Source organism: Nomascus leucogenys, chromosome 18, assembly GCF_006542625.1.
Source record: "Nomascus leucogenys isolate Asia chromosome 18, Asia_NLE_v1, whole genome shotgun sequence".
Classification (NCBI taxonomy): domain Eukaryota; kingdom Metazoa; phylum Chordata; class Mammalia; order Primates; family Hylobatidae; genus Nomascus; species Nomascus leucogenys.
In genome coordinates, this window is record NC_044398.1 from 25,357,906 (window position 1) to 25,376,578 (window position 18,673).

The window sequence follows — 18,673 nt, forward strand, 5'->3', positions numbered from 1 at the left end:
TGAGGGGGGGGAAAAGCGAAACTTGCAACCGTCCAGGGCCAGGGAGGGGCGGGAGCTGGGAGCGAGAGCAGGAGAGTATCGGAGCTTTGTTTCCTTTCCCAGGCCGTGACATGATTAATCGTTTTCTTCTGATCTAATTTTGGAACATGAAAAACAGCACATTTGTCTTGAAGAAAAATGATGTGCCGAACTGCGCAGATGGAAATTTCGAGCAATGAGAAAGATTAAAGTGAAACCCCACTCCTTAGACCTAATCATGAGTTGTAGATTATTCTGTCGGCCCAGCCAGATGGTAGCTCTGATTCCACAGCCCCTTCTTATATTAATGAATACTCGACTGTTATATTTGACTTAGGTAAGTGAAATGTCTATCAGAGCTAATGGACTGCCAGCCAGCATAACACATGTTGTACCGCTAAGGGTCCTTCTGCATTTTTCATGTTTTATACTAATGTAGAACATTTTGTTTCCTACTGTTTTTCATCATTGTCACTGTTTGCTAAATATTTTCACATGGAAGGGGGGAGAGAGAGAGAGACAAACTCAGGAGGAAAAAGATCCCCCCTCCAAACTTGTGTCCAAAGCTAATTTCCTCCCGTTGGGCTTGGCTATAACTCTGCAAGTAAAACAGTCACCCCGAGCAATGCGTACAGGAACTCAATAGTAATGTGATTAAGTTCCTAGTCAACAAGACTACACTCGACTGTATGTTAACAAACCTAATTATAGCCCCGTGGTGATAAATTGGGCCAGGGCCCTGGCTGCGCATCTCTGAGGTCATGTCTAGGAGCGCTGTTTGACCCTCTTGTCTCAGGGAAGAGAATTGTCCTGGAGCGGGGTCCCTGTCTCAGCATGGTAGAGGGGCTGTTTTCTCCCTGACCTGGTTGTCCAGCCCCTGGGAGGATGGGTAGATGCCAGGAAGCATTTCAGAGCTGAAGGTCATCGGCATGAGAACTGGGCATTAGGATTTGCTGGAGGAGACCGGAAGGGCAGTGGCTTCTGAGCCATTGGCCCCTTTCACGTTGTGAGTGGCATCAGGATGCCTGAGAGGAGAGCATGCTGTTTCTGCTTCATTGGATCCATGCAGGTCTTGGAGGGTGGTGGCTCACTCTTTCTGGGCCAAGTAGAGGGTGGCTCAGACACTCCTCTTCCTCCAGGCTTCTCATCTGTAACTGGTGAAGCCTGGAAGAGCTTGTTGTTCAAGAGGAAATCTTGTGTTACTTCTTTATGAAGGACTCCAGCCTGGTGGAGATGAACGAGTCCTGAAGATGGAATCGAAGCTGTTTGGGCACAAGTAAGCTGGAAGGGGTTGAAGGACATTTTCAAGGAGTGATGTCTTGAGAGAAAAATGGAAAGAAATCCACAGGCAGAAAAGAGATATCTAGATATGAAAACATGGGGCAAGGGGAGGGAGAGAGAGAAGAGAATGCGGAGAAAGAGAGAGACATAGAGGAGAGGACGTGTAGATACCAACAGAGGAGATGGCCCATGAACTCAGAGGAGGAACTCTCCTTGCCTCAGCCAAAGTGAGCTTCCTAAAAAGCCAATTTGACCCCTGCTGAAAATTCTCTCCTACGGGAGTCAGTTGCAATGTCTTGGCTGGGAATAGGTGATTCCTACGGGAGTCAGTTGCAATGTCTTGGCTGGGAATAGGTGACCCTCTCCATCTATCCCCAGCTTCTCTCTCCAGCCTTATCTCTCACTTATCCTCAACTGTGACCTTGCCCTTCTGCCACATGAGTCTTCTTAGGGTCCCCAAGAATGCCAGCCTCTTTCAGAACAGTGTGATTTTATCTGTGTCTATTTCTGTCTATCCTACTCTCCTGTATTCTTTCCCTGGCAAACTCCTACTCATCCTTCAAGACCCAGCTCTCAGGTCTCCTCCTCTGTGACATTTTCCTGACATTCCCAGGAGGCATTATTCATCCTCTGACCCCCACCCCTGACTCTGGTCAGGCTGCATTGAAAAATATCTGTGTTTGCAAGTCTCTTGCTCTACACCTTCCTTCCTCTACAGCTATTCCTCTGCTCATTCGTTTACTCATTCAAGAAATGTAAATTAAGAACCTACTATGTGACAGATATTGTTCTAGACACTGGGGATTTAGCAATGTACAAAATCCCCTGCCCTTCTGGAGGTGTATTTGTGGATTTCATTCATTTCAGTAGCTGTATTTGTGGATGTATTAATGAGGCTCTTTTATAGTAAGAAACAGAAACTTGCTCAGGCTAGCTCTAGAAATGGTTATTACTGTAAAATGGTGGCAATAAGGAAGGCAGAAAATCTCACAGAGACCCAAGAGCAGCTGCACAGCTGAGCCTCTCAACTTCTGTAACTCGTTAATTGGCTCATTCATGGCCCTTCCTAGGCCCATGTCATTTAAGAAACCTTTTATTGTGATATGAAATACATACACAAAAGTGCATATATCACAAAAGTACAGCTCAATGAATTTTCACAAACTACAGCCCATAAAGAGGTCAAGAAACATAACATTCATTACCCCAGTACCTCCTATCCTCCTTTATTTCATTTTTAAGATAAATTCTCATCCCAGCTTCTCCCCAACTATTTACCATGTGATGTTTTATGTACAAGATTTTATGTGGCCATGTTTTCAGTTCTTTTGGGTATATATGTAGGAGTGGGATTGCTGGCTCACTGCAACCTCCACCTCCCAGGTTCAAGTGATTCTCCTGTCTCAGGCTCCCAAGTAGCTGGGATTATGGGTATGTGCCACCATGCCCAACTAATTTTGTGTTTTTAGTAGACATGAGGTTTCACCATGTTGGTCAGGCTGGTCTCGAACTCCTGACCTCAGTTGATCCACCTGCCTCAGCCTCCCAAAGTGCTGGGATTACAGTTGTGAGTCACCATGCTCAGCCTTGTTTAACTTTTTGAATGTGATCTATTTGAAGTTAATTTCTGTGTATGGTATGAGGTAAGAGTTTAAGTTTATTTTTTGCATATGGATATCCAGTTGTCCCCCATAACTTTTTTTAAATCATGAATTTGCACAGGATTTTGTCAGGTGTTTTTTCTGCATTTACTGAGTGAGCTATTGAAATCTCTGAGTATTACTGTCGAATTATCTATTTCTCCTTTCAATTTCATGAGTTTTTGCTTTATGTATTTAGGGGTTCTGTTGTTCAGTGCATATATATTTATAATTGGTATTTCCTAATATATTTACAATTTTATCATTATGAAACATCCTTTGTCTCTAATTATTAGGGGAAATTCAGCCAGATATCGGGGAGAATTCACCCCTGATATTTCATGTGCTTTCTTTTCTATTTTCCTAAGCACTGGCCAGTTTGAGAAATAAAGGGACAGAGTATAAAAGAGAGAAATTTTAAAGCTGCGCATCTGGGGGAGACATCACATGTTGGTAGGTTCCGTGATGCCCCCCGAGCAGTGAAACCAGCAAGTTTTTATTAGTGATTTTCAAAAGGGGAGGGAGTGTATGAATAGGGTGTGGGTCACAGAGATCAAGTGCTTCACAAGGTAATAGAATATCACAAGGCAAATGGAGGCAGGGCAAGATCACAGGACCACAGGACCGGGGTGAAATTAAAATTGCTAATGAAGTTTCGGGCACCATTGTCATTGATAACATCTTATCAGGAGACAGGGTTTGAGAGCAACCGGTCTGACCAAAATTTATTAGGCAGGAATTTCCTCATCCTAGTAAGCCTGGGAGTGCTATGGGAGACTGGGGCTTATTTCATCCCTACAGTCTCTAGCATAGAAGATGGCTACACCCAAGGGGCCATTTTAGATGCCCACCCTGAGGGGTGCATTCTCTTTCTCAGGGACATTCCTTGCTGAGAAAAAGAATTCAGCGATATTTCTCCCATTTGCTTTTGAAAGAAGAGAAATATGGCTCTGTTCCTCCTGGCTCACTGGCAGTCAGAGTTTAAGGTTATCTCTCTTGTTCCCTGAAACTTGCTGTTATCCTGTTCTTTATTTTATTTTATTTTATTTTATTTTTTTAAAGAAAATATTTGCTTTTATTTTTCCGTGATTACAAACACAACTGAATATCAAATGCACAAAGTAAGAATTATACAGGGAAAAAAAATCAGATACATTCATATACATGTCACCATTTCAAGGCTATTTCCATCCAGAATAACCTTGGTTTGCCAGGGCCAATAGCAGAGGCGCTCCTCACATCCCAGACGATGGGCGGCTGGGCAGAGACGCTCCTCACTTCCTAGATGGGGTGGTGGCCGGGCAGAGGCTGTAATCTTAGCACTTTGGGAGGTCAAGGCAGGCGGCTGGGAGGTGGAGGTTGTAGCGAGCCAAGATCATGCCACTGCACTCCAGCCTGGGCAACACTGAGCATTGAGTGCGTGAGACTCGATCTGTAATCCCAGCACTTCGGGAGGCCGAGGTGGGCAGATCACTTGAGGTCAGGAGTTGGAGACCAGCCTGGCCAACACGGCGAAACCCCATCTCCACCAAAAATACAAAAACCAGCCAGGCATGGTGGTGTGCGCCTGCACTCCCAGGCATTCAGCAGGCCCAGGCAGGAGAATCAGGGGAGCCCAAGGCAGGGAGGTTGCAGTGAGCTGAGATCATGCCGCTGCACTCCAGCCTGGGCAACAGAGGGAGACCGTCTCAAAAGGAAGGAAGGAAGGAAGGAAGGAAGGCTGGCTATCCTGTTCTTTTTTCAAGGTGCCCAGACTTCATATTGTTCAAACACACATGCTGTACAATTTGTGCAGTTAACGCAATCATCACAGGGTCCTGAGGCGACATACATCCAACTCAGTTTACGAAAATGACGGGATTAAGAGATTAAAGTAAAGACAAGCATAGGAAATCATGAGGGTATTGATTGGGGAAGTGGTAAGTGTCCATGAAATCTTCACAATTTATGTTTAGAGATTGCAGTAAAGACAGGCATAAGAAATTATAAAAGTATTAATTTGGGGAACTAATAAATGTCCATGAAATCTTCACAATCCACGTTCTTCTGCCATGGCTTCAGCTGGTCTCTCTGTTCAGGGTCCCTGACTTCCTGCAACATCTAATAACTTTTCTTTCTTTCTTTTTTTTTTTTTTTTTTGAGACAGAGTCTCACTCTGTCACCCAGGCTGGAGTGCAATGGTGCGGTCTCAGTTCACTGCAACCTCCACCTCCCGGGTTCAAGTGATTCTCCTGCCTCAGCCTCCCGAGTAGCTGGGACTACAGACACATGCCACTACACTCTGCTAATTTTTGTATTTTTAGTAGAGATGGGGCTTCACTATGTTGGCCAGGCTGATCTGGAACTCCTGACCTATGATCCACCACCCTGGGCCTCCCAAAGTGCTGGGATTAAAGGTGGGAGCCACCACACCTGGCCTCTCTAATAACATTTCTTATATTAAAATCTATTTTGTCTGATAGTAATATAGCCACTCTAGCTCTCTTATGGTTACTGTTTGCTTAGGATATCTCTTCCTATTTTTGTGTCTTGTTGACAGCATTTGGTTGGATCTTGCTTTTTCATCCAGTCTGACAATCTCTGCCTTTTGAATGGGTATTTTAGTCTATTCCCTTTTTATGTGATTAATGATGTGGCTGGGTTAACACCTGCCATTTTTCTTTTCTTTTCTTTTTTTGAGACAGAGCCTTGCTCTGTTGCCCAGGATGGAGTGCAGTGGTGTGATCTTGGCTCACTGCGACCTCTGTCTCCTGGGTTGAAGCAATTCTCATGCCTCAGCCTCCTGAGTAGTTGGGACTACAGGCATGTGCCACCACGCCCAGCTAATTTTTTGTATTTTAGTAGAGATGGGGTTTCACCATGTTACCCAGGTTGGTCTCACACTCCTGAACTCAGGCAATCCACCCACCTTGGCCTCCCAAAGTGCTGGGGTTACAGGTGTGAGCCACCATGCCCGGCCATTTCTATTTGTTTTGTATTTGCTTAATGTCTTTTTTGTTTCTCTTTTACTGCCTTATTTTATGTTGAATAATCATATTTTTAGTTAAAAAGTAACAATTTCAACTATCTTCATTTTATTTTCTCAGTGGTTGCTCCAATGATTACAATTGCATTTAATTTATCACGATCTATTTCAGAAAAATGCTACTTTAATTCTGGTGAAATATAGAAACTTTGCTCCAATACATCTCCTTTTCTTCCCTTCTCCTCTATACTGTTGTCATTTATATTACATCTAAATATGTTATAAACCTAATAATACAGTGTTATAATTATTTTTTATTGCAATCTTGCATTTTAAAAAGAAGCTAAGAGAAGAAGTGAGAAAAAATATACAGAAAGAGTCTTTTATATTTACTAACATATATATCATTTCTGGTGCTCTTTGTTTCTTTTTGTAGAGTTATCATGTGGGGTCATTTCTGTTTAGCCTAAAGGACTTTACTTAGTATTTCTTGTAAGGCAGACATGCTAGCAACATATAATCTCAGTCTTTGTTTATCTGTGAACATCTTTATTTCCCTTCCATGTTGAAGGATTATTTTAGCTGTATATGGAATTTTTAGTTGAACATTTTTCTTTTCATGTAGCACTTTAAATATGTCATTCCATTGTCTCTGGCCTCCATTGTTTCTGATGAGAAGTTAGCTGTCCATTGTATTGTTGTTCTTCTGTACGTGGTGATTTGTTTTTCTATTTCTGCTTTCAAGAGTTTTTCTTTGTCTTAGGCTTTCAAAAGTTTTACTCTGTGGATCTAGGTGTGGATCTCTTTTTATATATCTTACTTGGGGTTTATTGAGCTTCTTAGATGTGTAAAGTTATATTTGGGAGGATTTTGGCCATTTTATCTTCAAATACTTTTTCTGTCCCATTCTCTCTACTCTTCTTCTAGAGTGCTAATTACAGATATGTGGGTACCCTTAATATTTCTTTACATCTCCTTTGCACATACACATAGGCTCTGTTGGCCAGGGATGTGTAGGTACCTTTGGTCCTCTTTGGTGTCTAGTATACATACACACAGCCTCTGGCTAACCCAGGATATGTGAGGAATCCCCTGTGGCTTAAGTTTTACCTTTTTTTTTGAGACAGAGTCTCGCTCTGTCGCCCAGGCTGGAGTGCAGTGGCGCAATGTCGGCTTACTGCAAGCTCCGCCTCCCGGGTTCACGCCATTCTCCTGCCTCAGCCTCTCCAAGTAGCTGGGACTACAGGCGCCCGCCACCACGCCCGGCTAATTTTTTTGTATTTTTAGTAGAGACAGGGTTTCACCGTGGTCTCGATCTCCTGACCTCATGATCCACCCGCCTCGGCCTCCCAAAGTGCTGGGATTACAAGCGTGAGCCACCGTGCCCGGCCAAGTTTTACCTTTTAAAACTTCCTGATAAATCCCCTCTAGTCCATCAGTCCTTTGCTTAGCTGAAACGGAACTGCAACCTCAGATTGATGGAGCCACTGGTCCTTCCTGTTTGCTTGCCATTGAGATCACTTATCTGACAGTGCTCTAAACCAAGTGTGTCCTTTCCATTATCAGTGGCAAAGCTGCTGGTTGTCATGGTGCTGGAAGGAGCTGGGGTTAGGGACATGGGGTGTGGGCAGCTATTGACTCATATTGTTCTTACCTAAAGTTTAGTAGTCTTCATTAAAAATATTTCTCAGTTTTTGTATCCCTTTGGTAGAATACTAGAGTGCTGAAGTGGTTTTTGACAATTTTGTTCAGCTTCATCCTTGCTTTCTGGGAAGAAGTTTTGTAGACCTCCAAACTCCATTATGTGAGAAGTCAGAAGGCCCTTGGTGTATTTTCAGAGCCTCTAGTTCTGTTACTTACTAAACACCTTTGTCCTCCATATTTTCAGTTCAAATTTCCAATAGAAAGAATCTGGTCTAAACAGGCTTGGGCAATGCCCCTCCTCCAAGCCATTTCATAGGTGGCTGCTTGGCTCTGCCTTGAAAGAGGTGGGAAGGCTAGGGGAGAACTTCAGGTGAGAGAAACAACTGCATGAGTCCAGGGCCAGGTGTATGTCACAATTTGTTTATTGTGGTTTCTGCCCCAGTCTAACTGATCCCACATATAGTTGGAAAGTGGTTCTGGGCAACCTTAGTGATAAATAAGGATTGAGTGAGGGTCTGCTTCAGGGAGGATTGGGATAGTGGACAGCAAGGCTGTTGGATCCACATTGTACCATGTAAAGCCAGGAGAAGGCGAGCAGAGTGGGCCTGTCCAGGCTGAACTGCTCTTGCCTCACTCTTGCCCTGTCCTGGCCCTGCTCCTGATTCTTTCTTAATTCACACCTGTCTCTGGAGTGAGTAGACACTCTAGTGTTGAATGTAGGTTCTACACTTTTCTTCAAACATTCATTCACTCATTTATCCATGCATGCATTTAAGCAGTATTTGATCACCCACTTGTGTCAGATGGTGTGCCAGAGGGTGAGAATGTTATGGTAAGCAAGGCACAACTGGCCCTTACCCTCCCGAGGTTATAGCCTACTGAAGGCCAAGGATCCTTTCACTATGCTGGATGGCAGTGGCTAAATCTTTTTTTTTTGTTTTGAGACAGGGTCTTGCTCTGTCACCCAGGCTGGAGTGCAGTGGTACAATCTCAGTTCACTGCAGCCTCTGTCTCCTGGGTTCAACCAATTCTCCTGCCTCAGCCTCCTGAGTAGCTGGGATTACAGGCGCGTGCCACCACACCTGGCTAATTTTTGTATTTTTAGTAGAGATGGGGTTTCACCATGTTGGCCAGGCTGGTCTCGAACTCCTGGTCTCAAGTGATCTGCCTGCCTTGGCCTCCCAAAGTGCTGGGATTACAGGCGTGAGCCACCATGCCTTTTGGCCAAAGCAACCTGACTAAATCTTTACAGACAGGTTTGGTTGTTCTTTTTGGTCACTGGTTTGTTTTTTTTTTTGGTCTTTGTTTATCAGGTGAACAGCATAAACAAGATTGCAGAGAATATATTTAAACTATTTAAAATACCTTACTTTGTCTAAAGCCTCTAACATTTTCTTCAAATTCATCTTGCTAGTTACTAATGTGTATCATTATTCATTAAAGCAGGCCCAGTGAGACTCTCATTTAGTAAACTTAGTTATTAGTGAAAATATCATGATCTCCAAATGTACAGTAGAAGCTCTGTTAATTGACCTCCTTTTAAATATTTCTTCATTCTCTCTGTAAAACATATGGAGTGATGCCTTTAGTACAATAAACACTTGTGACTGGTTTACTACTCTCAATATGTCCACCAGTTGGGCTGGATGCTACTACAAATCAGTTGTGTATGTTCCTAAACCTGCTTATGTCAGTTGTACTTGTCATTTTAATAATTTGTTTAAAGATCATGTAAATAATAAAATTTAACTATATCCAGAAATAAATATTTTCTATGTTAACTAGATACAATGTTTTAGAAAGTCTCAATAAAGACAAGTAGCAAAAATACTATTTTGAATTTAGAGTGCTATGAAAACTAGAAAAGATTGGAGAAAAAAATCACAAATATCCAGAAGGAATTTCCATTTGTAAAGGATTCTGCATGAAGATTATTTTTAAATTCTTACTATGCCTTAAAGAATACAAAACCAGAACTCACAGATGACTCATTAAAGGTTTAGTTTTTCCATAGGAAAAGCTATGTAGAAATCCAAACAGTGGAACTATGAGGGGAGAAAAGGTCTTAGGTCTAGATGAAAAGATGGCTAGATGAATGCATAATTGTATACTTTAACTGAAAATGTGTAAGATTACGCTGCTTTAACTTACTTTAAATATTTAAAAATATTATCATAAATATTATCCGTTTGCTATCACTATCAAAATATTGTTATAAATTTTATCATTCTGAGTAAGCATCTTCCTCATTCCTTTCCCTAAAGGTAGCGAATGATGTCAGTTTCCTATTTATTTTTTCAGAGACTATTCATGTAAAACCAAAAAGGCTCCTTCCCTATTCTGTAACAAATTAACAGACTTTTTTGATAAATCAACCAAATTCAAATCCAAGTTGTATGGAATAAGAAGGCCTTTACTGTATAAAGCACCATTTCACTAAAAAATGTCTTTATACATGTTGTCAAATAAGAAGTGTAACATACTGGTAGAGATCACGTGATCACATTGTGTTTTCTACTTTTATTTTAAAGTATATAATTAATTTCTAGATATTTGAGGATTAACTATCTTTTGTTAATACAGGTTTTTTTATTTTCGTAAAATATAAATAACATTAAATTTATCATCTTAACCATTTTAAGTACTATACAATTAAGTAGTGTTAAGTATTCATATTGTTATGCAGCCATTACTTCCATCCATCTTCAAAGTTCTTTTAAGCTTACAAATCTGAAACTATAAGCTTTAAACAGTAACTTTCCAGTCTCCCCAGCTGTTGACAACCACCTTTCTCCTCTCTGTCTCTATGAATCTGGCTACTCTAGGTACTTCATAGAGGTGGAGTCATACATTATTTATCATTTTGTGACTTTTTGTGTCTATTCATGGTTTATTTCTGTTAGCATAACATATTCAAAGTTCATCCATGTTGTAGCATGTGTCAGAATTGTCTTCCTTTTTAAGGCTGAATAATATTCCACTGTATGGATATACCACATGTTGTTTATTCATTTATTCATCATAAATGGATAAGTGGACAGTTGGATTGCTTCCATGTTTTAGCTGTTGTGAATAATGTTGCTATTAATATGGGTGTACAGATATCTCTTCAAGATCCTCCTTCTAATTCTTTGGTGCATATATGCAGAAGAATTGCTAGGTCATGTGGTAATTCTATTTTTAATTTTTTGAGAAACTGCCTTAATGTTTCCCATAGTGGCCCTACCATTTCACTTTTCACCAACAGTGCACAAGGGTTTCAATTTCTCCACATCCTTGCCAACAATTTTTAATTTTCTGGGTTTTAAAAAATAGCAGCCACCCTAATGGGTGTGAGGGTAGTATCTCATTGTGGTTTTGATCTGCATTTCCCTAATGATTGGTGGTGTTGAGTGTCATTTCGTATACTTATTGACTATTTATATATCTTCTTTTTTGGAAAAATGGCTATTCAAGTCCTCTGTTCATTTTTGAATTGGTTTGTCTGATATTTTTGTTGTTGAGTTTAGTAGTTCTCTACATATTCTGGATATAAATCTCTAATATGATACATGACTTGTAAATATTTTCTCCCATTCCATAGGCTACCTTTTTACTTTGTTGATGATGCCATCTGATGCATAAAAGTTTTTAATTTTCATGATGTTGAATTTGTGTATAGGCATACCTCATTTTATTGCGCTTTGTTTTATTGTGTTTTGAATGTGTTGTGTTTTTTACAAATTGAAAATTTTTGGCAACCCTGCATCAAGCAAGCCTATCAGAACCACGTTTCCAACGGCATGTGTTCATGTGCTCACTTCGTGTCTCTGTGTCACAATTTGGTAATTCTTACAGTATTTCAAACTTCTTCATTCTTATTGTATCTGTTATGGTGATCTGTGATCAATGATCTTAGGTGTTATTATTGTAATTGTTTTAGGCACCGTGAACCACGCCCTTGTAAGATGGTGAACTTAATCGATGAATGTTGTGTGCATTCTGACTGCCCCACCAACTGGCCATTCTCCTGTCTCTTTCCCTGTCCTTGGATTTCCCTATTCCCTGTGACACAACAATATTGAAATTAGGCCAATTTCAATATTAGGCCAATTCAAATAAGGCCAATTTCAATATTAGGCCTGAAATTTCACTGGCTTCAAAGTGTCCAAGTGAAAGAAAGAGCCGCACACTTCTCCCTTTAAATCAAAAGCTAGAAATGATTTAGCTTAGTGAGGAAGCCAAGATAGGCTGAAAGCTAGGCCTCTTGCACCAGATAGTTAGCCACATTGTAAATACAAAAGAAAAGTTCCTGAAGGAAATTAAAAGTGCTACTCCAGTGAACATATGAATTATAAGAAAGTGAAACAGTCTTATTCCGATATGAAGAAAGTTTACTAGTCTGGGTAGAAGATCAAAGAAGCCATGACATTCCCTGAAGCCAAAGCCTAATCCAGAGAAAGGCTCTAACTCCCTTCATTCTATGGAGGTTGAGAGAGGTAAGGAAGCTGCAGAAGAAAAGTTGGAAGCCAGGAGAGTCTGGCTCATGAGGTTTAAGGAAAGAAGCCATTATCTCCAAAACATAGAAGTGCAAGGTGAAGCAGCAAGTCCTGATCAAGAAATTGTAGCAAGTTATTCAGAAGATCAAGCTAAGACAATTGGTGAAAGTGGCTACACTAAACAACAGATTTTCAACATAGATGAAACAGCCTTCTAATGGAAAAAGATGCCATTTAGGACTTTCATAGACAGAGAAGTCAACGTCTGGCTTCAAAGCTTCAAAGGAAAGGCAGGCTGACTCTCTCATTAGGGACTAATGCAGCTGGTGACTTTAAGTTGAAGCCAATGTTCATTTACCTTTCTGAAAATCCTAGAGCCCTTAAGAATTATGCCAGGCCAGGCATGGTGGGATCATGCCTATAATCCCAGCACTTTGGGAGGCTGAGGCGGGAGGATCACTTGAGGTCAGGAGTTCAAGACCAGCCCGGGCAACATAGCAAGACCCCATCTCTACAAAAAATAAAAAAAAATTAGCGAGATATGGTGGCACATGCCTATAGTCCCAGCTACTTGGGAGGCTGAGGCAGGAGGATCACTTGAGCCTAGGAGTTAAGGGGCTGCAGTGAACTATGATAATGCCACTTCACTCCAGTGTGTGCAACATAGCAAGACCCTGTCTTTAAACAAAGGAATTATGCTATGCTGAAGAGAGGCAAGGAAAAAAATTATTTATGTTAAATCTACTCTGCCTGTGCTCTTTAAATGGAAAAACAAATCCTGGGTCACAACACATCTTTTTTTTTTTGCCTTTATTTTCATTACATGGAAAAGTTGCAAGACAACACATCTGTTTACAGCATAGTTTACTGAATAATTTAAGCCCACTATTGAGACCTACTGCTCAGAAAAAAAGATTTCTTTTAAAAATCACTGTCCATTAACAATGCATCTAGTTACTCAAGAACTCTGATGGAGATGTACAAAGAGACTAATGTTTCCATGCCTGCTAACACAACAACCATTCTTTAGCCAATGAATTAAGGAGCAATTTCAACTTGCAAGTCTTAATAGTCAAGAAATACATTTTGAGACGCTATAGCTGCCACAGATAGTGATTTTTCTGATGGATCTGGGCAAAGTAAGTGAAAATCTTCTGTCAAGGATTCATCATTCTAGATGCCATTAAGAGCATTTGTGATTCATAGGAGGAGGTAAAAATATCAGCATTAATAGGAGTTTGGAAGAAGTTGATTTCAACCCTCATCTGATCTCATAAATGACTTTGAGGGTGTCAAGACATCAGTGGAGGAAGTAACTGCAGATGTGGTAGAAATAGCAAGAGAACTAGAATTAGAAGTGGAGCCCGAACGTATGACTGAATTGCTGCAATCTCATCATAAAACTTGAACAGATAGGATGAGTAGTTGCTTCTTTCTTTCTTTCTTTTTTTGTGAGATGGGGGTCTCACTCTGTCACCCAGGCCAGAGTGCAGTGGTGTGATCTTGGCTTACTGCAACCTCTGCCTCCTGGGCTCAAGTGATCCTCCCACCTCAGCCTCTTGAGTAGCTGGGACCACAGGTGCATGCCACCACACCTGGCTAATTTTTTGCATTTTTGGTAGAGATGCTGTTTCACCATGTTGCCCAGGCTGGTCTCGAACTCCTGAGTTCAAATGATCCGCCTGCCTCAGCCTCTCAGTCTTGGGATTACAGGCATGAGCCATGGTGCCTGGCTGAGTAGTTGCTTCTTATGGATGAGCAAAGAAAGTGGTTTCTTGAGATGGAAACTACTCTCAGTGAAGATGCTGTGAACATTGTTGAAATGACAACAAAGCATTCAGAATATTTCGTAAACTTAGTTGATAAAGCAGGAGCAGGTTTAGAGAGAATTGACTCTAGCTCTGTAAGAAGTTTTACTGTGGGTGAAATGCTATCAAACAGCATTACATGCTACAGATAAATCTTTCATGAATGGAAGAGTCAATTGATGCAGCAAACTTCATTATTATCTTATTTTAAGAAATTGCCACAGCCACTGCATCCTTCAACAACCACTACCTTGATCAGTCACCAGCCATTAACATCGAGGCAAGACCCTCCACCAACAAAAAGATGATGATTCATTGAAGGCTCAGAAGATCATTAACATTTTTTAGCAATAAAGTGTTTTTAAGTTAAGGTATGTACACTGTTTTTAAGACATTATGATATTGCACACTTAATAGACTATGGTATAATTTGAACATAACTTTTATATGTCTGGGAAACAGAAAATTCATGTGACTTGCTTTATTGTGATATTTGCTCTATCATGGTGGTCTGGCACTGAACTCACATTATCTCTGAGAGATGACTATATTTTTTATTTTGTTGCCTATGTCTTTGGTGTCATATCTAATAACTAATTGCCAAATATAATGTCATGAAGCTTTTGTTCTATCTTTTCCTCTAAGAGTTTTATAGTTTTAACTTTTGTCTAGGTCTTTAATTCATTTTGAGTTAACTTTTATATATAGTGTTAGGTAAGGTACTGGTTATCTTTTTGTTACTGATTTTTAGCTTAATTCCATCATGGTCAAAGGACACATTCCATATGATTTTTATACTTTCAAATTTCTTGGGAGTTGTCTTATAGTCCATCTTGAAAAGAAAATGAATTCTGAAATTTATGAATACAGTGCTCTAAAATATGTCCATTAGATCAAGAGCATTTTGTACTTTAGATCTATATTCTAGAACTTCCACTTAGAGGAATATGAAGTAGGCCTACTTTTCTCTAAGTATAGTTAAAAACCATGGTCATTATATGTAAACAAATATTAGAAAACTCTGAAGGGTGGATAAAAGAAGAAAGACACTCAATGGACTCAAGGGACGTTTGGGACCTGAGAAATGACCTGGTGAGCTCTCTACGTTTGTCTCATATATCCAAGGCTGGGAGCTAAAGAAGCTGGCAACTCAGAAATGCCAAAGAGCATAGACTAAAAACAAAACAAAATAAAACCTCGACAAAAGCCTGCTCTTTCCGGTCAAAGGATCAGGAAAAGGGTAGCCTAGCAAGATAGGAAACTTTCAGACAATAATCATTCTACTCTAGCTAAACACCACAGAAAACATAGGGCTCCACTCCCAGTAGCAAAGGCTAAGTGAGGAGCTTATATTTAATCCTTGGAAGTCTGTAATAAAGTACTCCAAAACCCTACCAGAATGATATCAGAAAATGCTAAGTAAGGAGCAAGGACTTTCATTTTCATCAGCTGGTAATGCAGTATCTTCCTGCAGTCTAGTGGAGACCATGTGAGAAGCTGGAAGTCCCACCCCTGCCTGTAAATAATGAGGAGCTCTCATCTTCAGGTATCAATGGAGTCTGAGTGGAGAAACTAGACTACTACCTGCACCTAGCAATAATGATGTGGTGTTCCTCCCTCCCCCAACCAGAGCAGTGTCAGAAAAAGTCTGTTAAAACAGAAGGTTTAGAAAAGTCCCATGGTCTCATAACATAATATGAAATGTTCAGGTTTTAATAAAAAACCAAAAAGTCTTCTCAAAAACTAGGAAGATGTCAAACTGAATTTAAAAAGACAATTGTTCTAGTCAGGGTTCTCTAGAGGGACAGAACTAATAGGATAGATGTATATATAAAGGAGAGTTTATTAAGGAGTATTGCCTCACACAATCAGAAGGTAAGATCCCACCATAGGCCATCTGCAAGCCAAGGAGCAAGGAAGCCACTCCAAGTCCCAAAGCTGAAGAACTTGGAGTCTGATGTTCGAGGGCAGGAAGCATCCAGCATGGGAGAAAGATGTAGGCTGGAAGACTAAACCAGTCTAGTCTTTCAACGTTCTTCTGCCTGCTTTTATTCTGGCCATGCTGGCAGCTGATTAGATTGTGCCCACCCAGATTGGGGGTGGGTCTGCCTTTCCCAGTCCACTGACTCAAATGTTAATCTCCTTTGGCAACACCCTCACAGACACACCCAGGAACAATACTTTGCATCCTTCAATCCAATCAAATTGACACTCAATATTAACCATTGCAACAATCAATAAATATCCACACCAAGAGGCAGAGATACTAAAATTATCTGACAGATTTGAAAGCAGCCATGATAAACATGCTTCCATAAGCAATTACAAACATTCCTGAAACAGGCTGGGTGCTGTATAATCCCAGCTGTTTGAGAGGCTGAGGCAGGTGGACCACTTGAGGCCAGGAGTTTGAGAACAGCCTGGCCCATATGCCAAAACCCCATCTCTACTAAAAATACAAAAAAAAAAAAAAAAATAGCTGGACGTGGTGGTGCACGCCTCCCAGCTACTTGGGAGGCTGAGGCCTCCTTTATAAACCTCTTTCCTTTATAAATTACCCAGTCTCAGGTTTGTCTTTATTAGCAGTGTGAGAACAGATTAATACAGTTGGTTTCTCATCAGAAACCATGGAGGTAGAGGCTTCAGCCTCCCAAGTAGCTGGGACTACAGGTGTGCACCACCACGCCCAGCTAAATTTTTTTTTTTTTTTGTATTTTTAGTAGAGATGGGGTTTTGCCATATTGGCCAGGCTGTTCTCAAACTTCTGGCCTCAAGTGGTCTGCCTGCCTGAGCCTCCCAAACAGCTGGGATTACACCACACCCAGCCTGTTTCAGGAATATTTGTAATTGCTTATGGAAGCATGTTTATTATGGCTGCTTTCAAATCTGTCAGATAATTTTAGCATCTCTGCCTCCCAGCTACCCAGAAGGTGGAGGCTGCAGTGAGCTGAGATCGCGCCACTGTACTCTAGCCTGGGTGACAGAGTGAGAGCCTGTCTCAAACAAAACAAAACAAACATTCCTGAAACAAATGACAAACTAGAAAGCCTCAATCAAGAAATAGGATATAAAAGGAAAAAACAAATGAAAATATTATAACTAAAAATACAATAACTAAAATAAAAAGTCAAGTGGATGAGATCAGAGGGAAGTGGAATGGAAGAGAGAGAAAAGAATCAGCAAACTAGAATATGGAAATATGGATATTACCTAATCTGAACAACACAAATAAAATAGACTAAAAAATCAAAAATGAGCACAGTTTCAGGGACATGTAGGTATATCACAAAATACCTAACATTCAGGATACCAGAATCCAGGAAGGAAAGGAGAAAGAGAGTGCGGCTAAAAAAGTTTGAAAAGAAATAATGGTGGAAACCTTTCCATCACTATTTGTCAAAAGACATAAACCTACAATTCAAGAAGCTGGGTGAAATCCAAATAGGGTAAACCCAAAGAAATCCATGTTAAGATACATGATAATTAAACTACTGAAGACTAAAGATAATGTAAAAAATCTTGAAAGCAGACAGATTAAAAAAAAAATCACCTTAACTATATGAGAAAACAATTAGAATAGTAGCTGGTGATATGGTTTGGCTCTGTGTCCCAACTCAAATCTCACCTTGAATTGTAGTAATACCCATGTGTCAAGGGTGTGGCCAGGTGGAGATAATTAAATGAGTTTCCCCATACTGTTCCTGTGATAGTGAATAAGTCTCACGAAATCTGATGGTTTTATAAATGGGAGTTCCCCTGCACATATGCTCTTGCCTGACACCATGTAAGATGTGACTTTACTCCTCCTTTGCCCTCTGCCATGATTGTGAGGCCTCCCCAGCCATATGGAACTGTGAATCCATTAAACCTCTTTCCTTTATAAATTACCCAGCCTTGGGTATGTCTTTATTCACAGCATGAGAACAGACTAATACACTTGGTTTCTCATTAGAAACCATGGAGGTAGAGCGATGTCAGCAAGATAGCAGAATAGGGGCTTTTTGCATTTGTCTCCTATCCACAATGAGAATACCTTTGTGGGAGTTCAGAAATCCAATGGACAAGTTCCAGCACACCACTGAGCAACAAATCTAAGAATAGACTCATTCAGAAGGGTAAGAAGAACAGTTGTATTAGACTCATGTCACCCCTCCCACAAGGTGGCACAGCTCAGTCCCAAGAGAGACCCCCATAGGCCTGTGATTTTGTCAGTAAGGAAAAGTGAGAGTGTAGTGAGTGAGCATTTGGTTCCTACAGCCATGTAGGATGATGCTCACTTCTTTTTTGCACAACCAGGATACAGAGGTGATCAGCAAAGCTAAGTGGGTGGCAGAGGCTAGGAGTAGGAAAGAGAGTCTGGGGACTCTACTAAACACTGTGGACCTTGTCAAGAAGCTTCCACATGAACCCACTTGGGATGCCTTGCCTGTGGTCCCCACTGGGCTTGTGGGCACCCCAAATGCTCTGCAACTCTTCCCCCAACCTGGATTCCTGGGCATGCCCCTGCAGACAGCAGGTGCAAATATCTCATGTAAACAGCCAGCTCAAATCTGTGGGATTGGGAGAAGGGACATGAACTTGAGCATTTCAGGGCACTGACCTAAGGAAAACAAAGGAGAGACCCTCAGAGTCTTGGCTAGCTTTGCAAAATATAGAGAAAGCATGCAATCTTAAGAATCTTGCCACTCCTGAGAGGGAACAAGAGATGTGGAGGAAACACATGAGTGAAGTCATTTCTTTCCCAAAGCCAGCCGGTAAAGAGTGGAGGCTTCTTCAAATGTGAAGATGCCACAACAATGCAAGACTTCAGGGAACATGAAAAATCAAGGAAACGTAACA

At 40.9% G+C, this 18,673-nt stretch overlaps 1 long non-coding RNA gene across 1 annotated transcript in view; it reads left to right on the forward strand.

The window, feature by feature from the left end:
- Positions 1-1,026: 1,026 nt before the first annotated feature.
- The window catches only part of LOC100589302, a 64,132-nt gene continuing 46,485 nt past the window's right edge, over positions 1,027-18,673 (forward strand). The window contains exon 1 of the long non-coding RNA XR_122261.3: positions 1,027-1,294. This is a non-coding gene — a long non-coding RNA (uncharacterized LOC100589302). The remainder of the gene's footprint in view (positions 1,295-18,673) is intronic.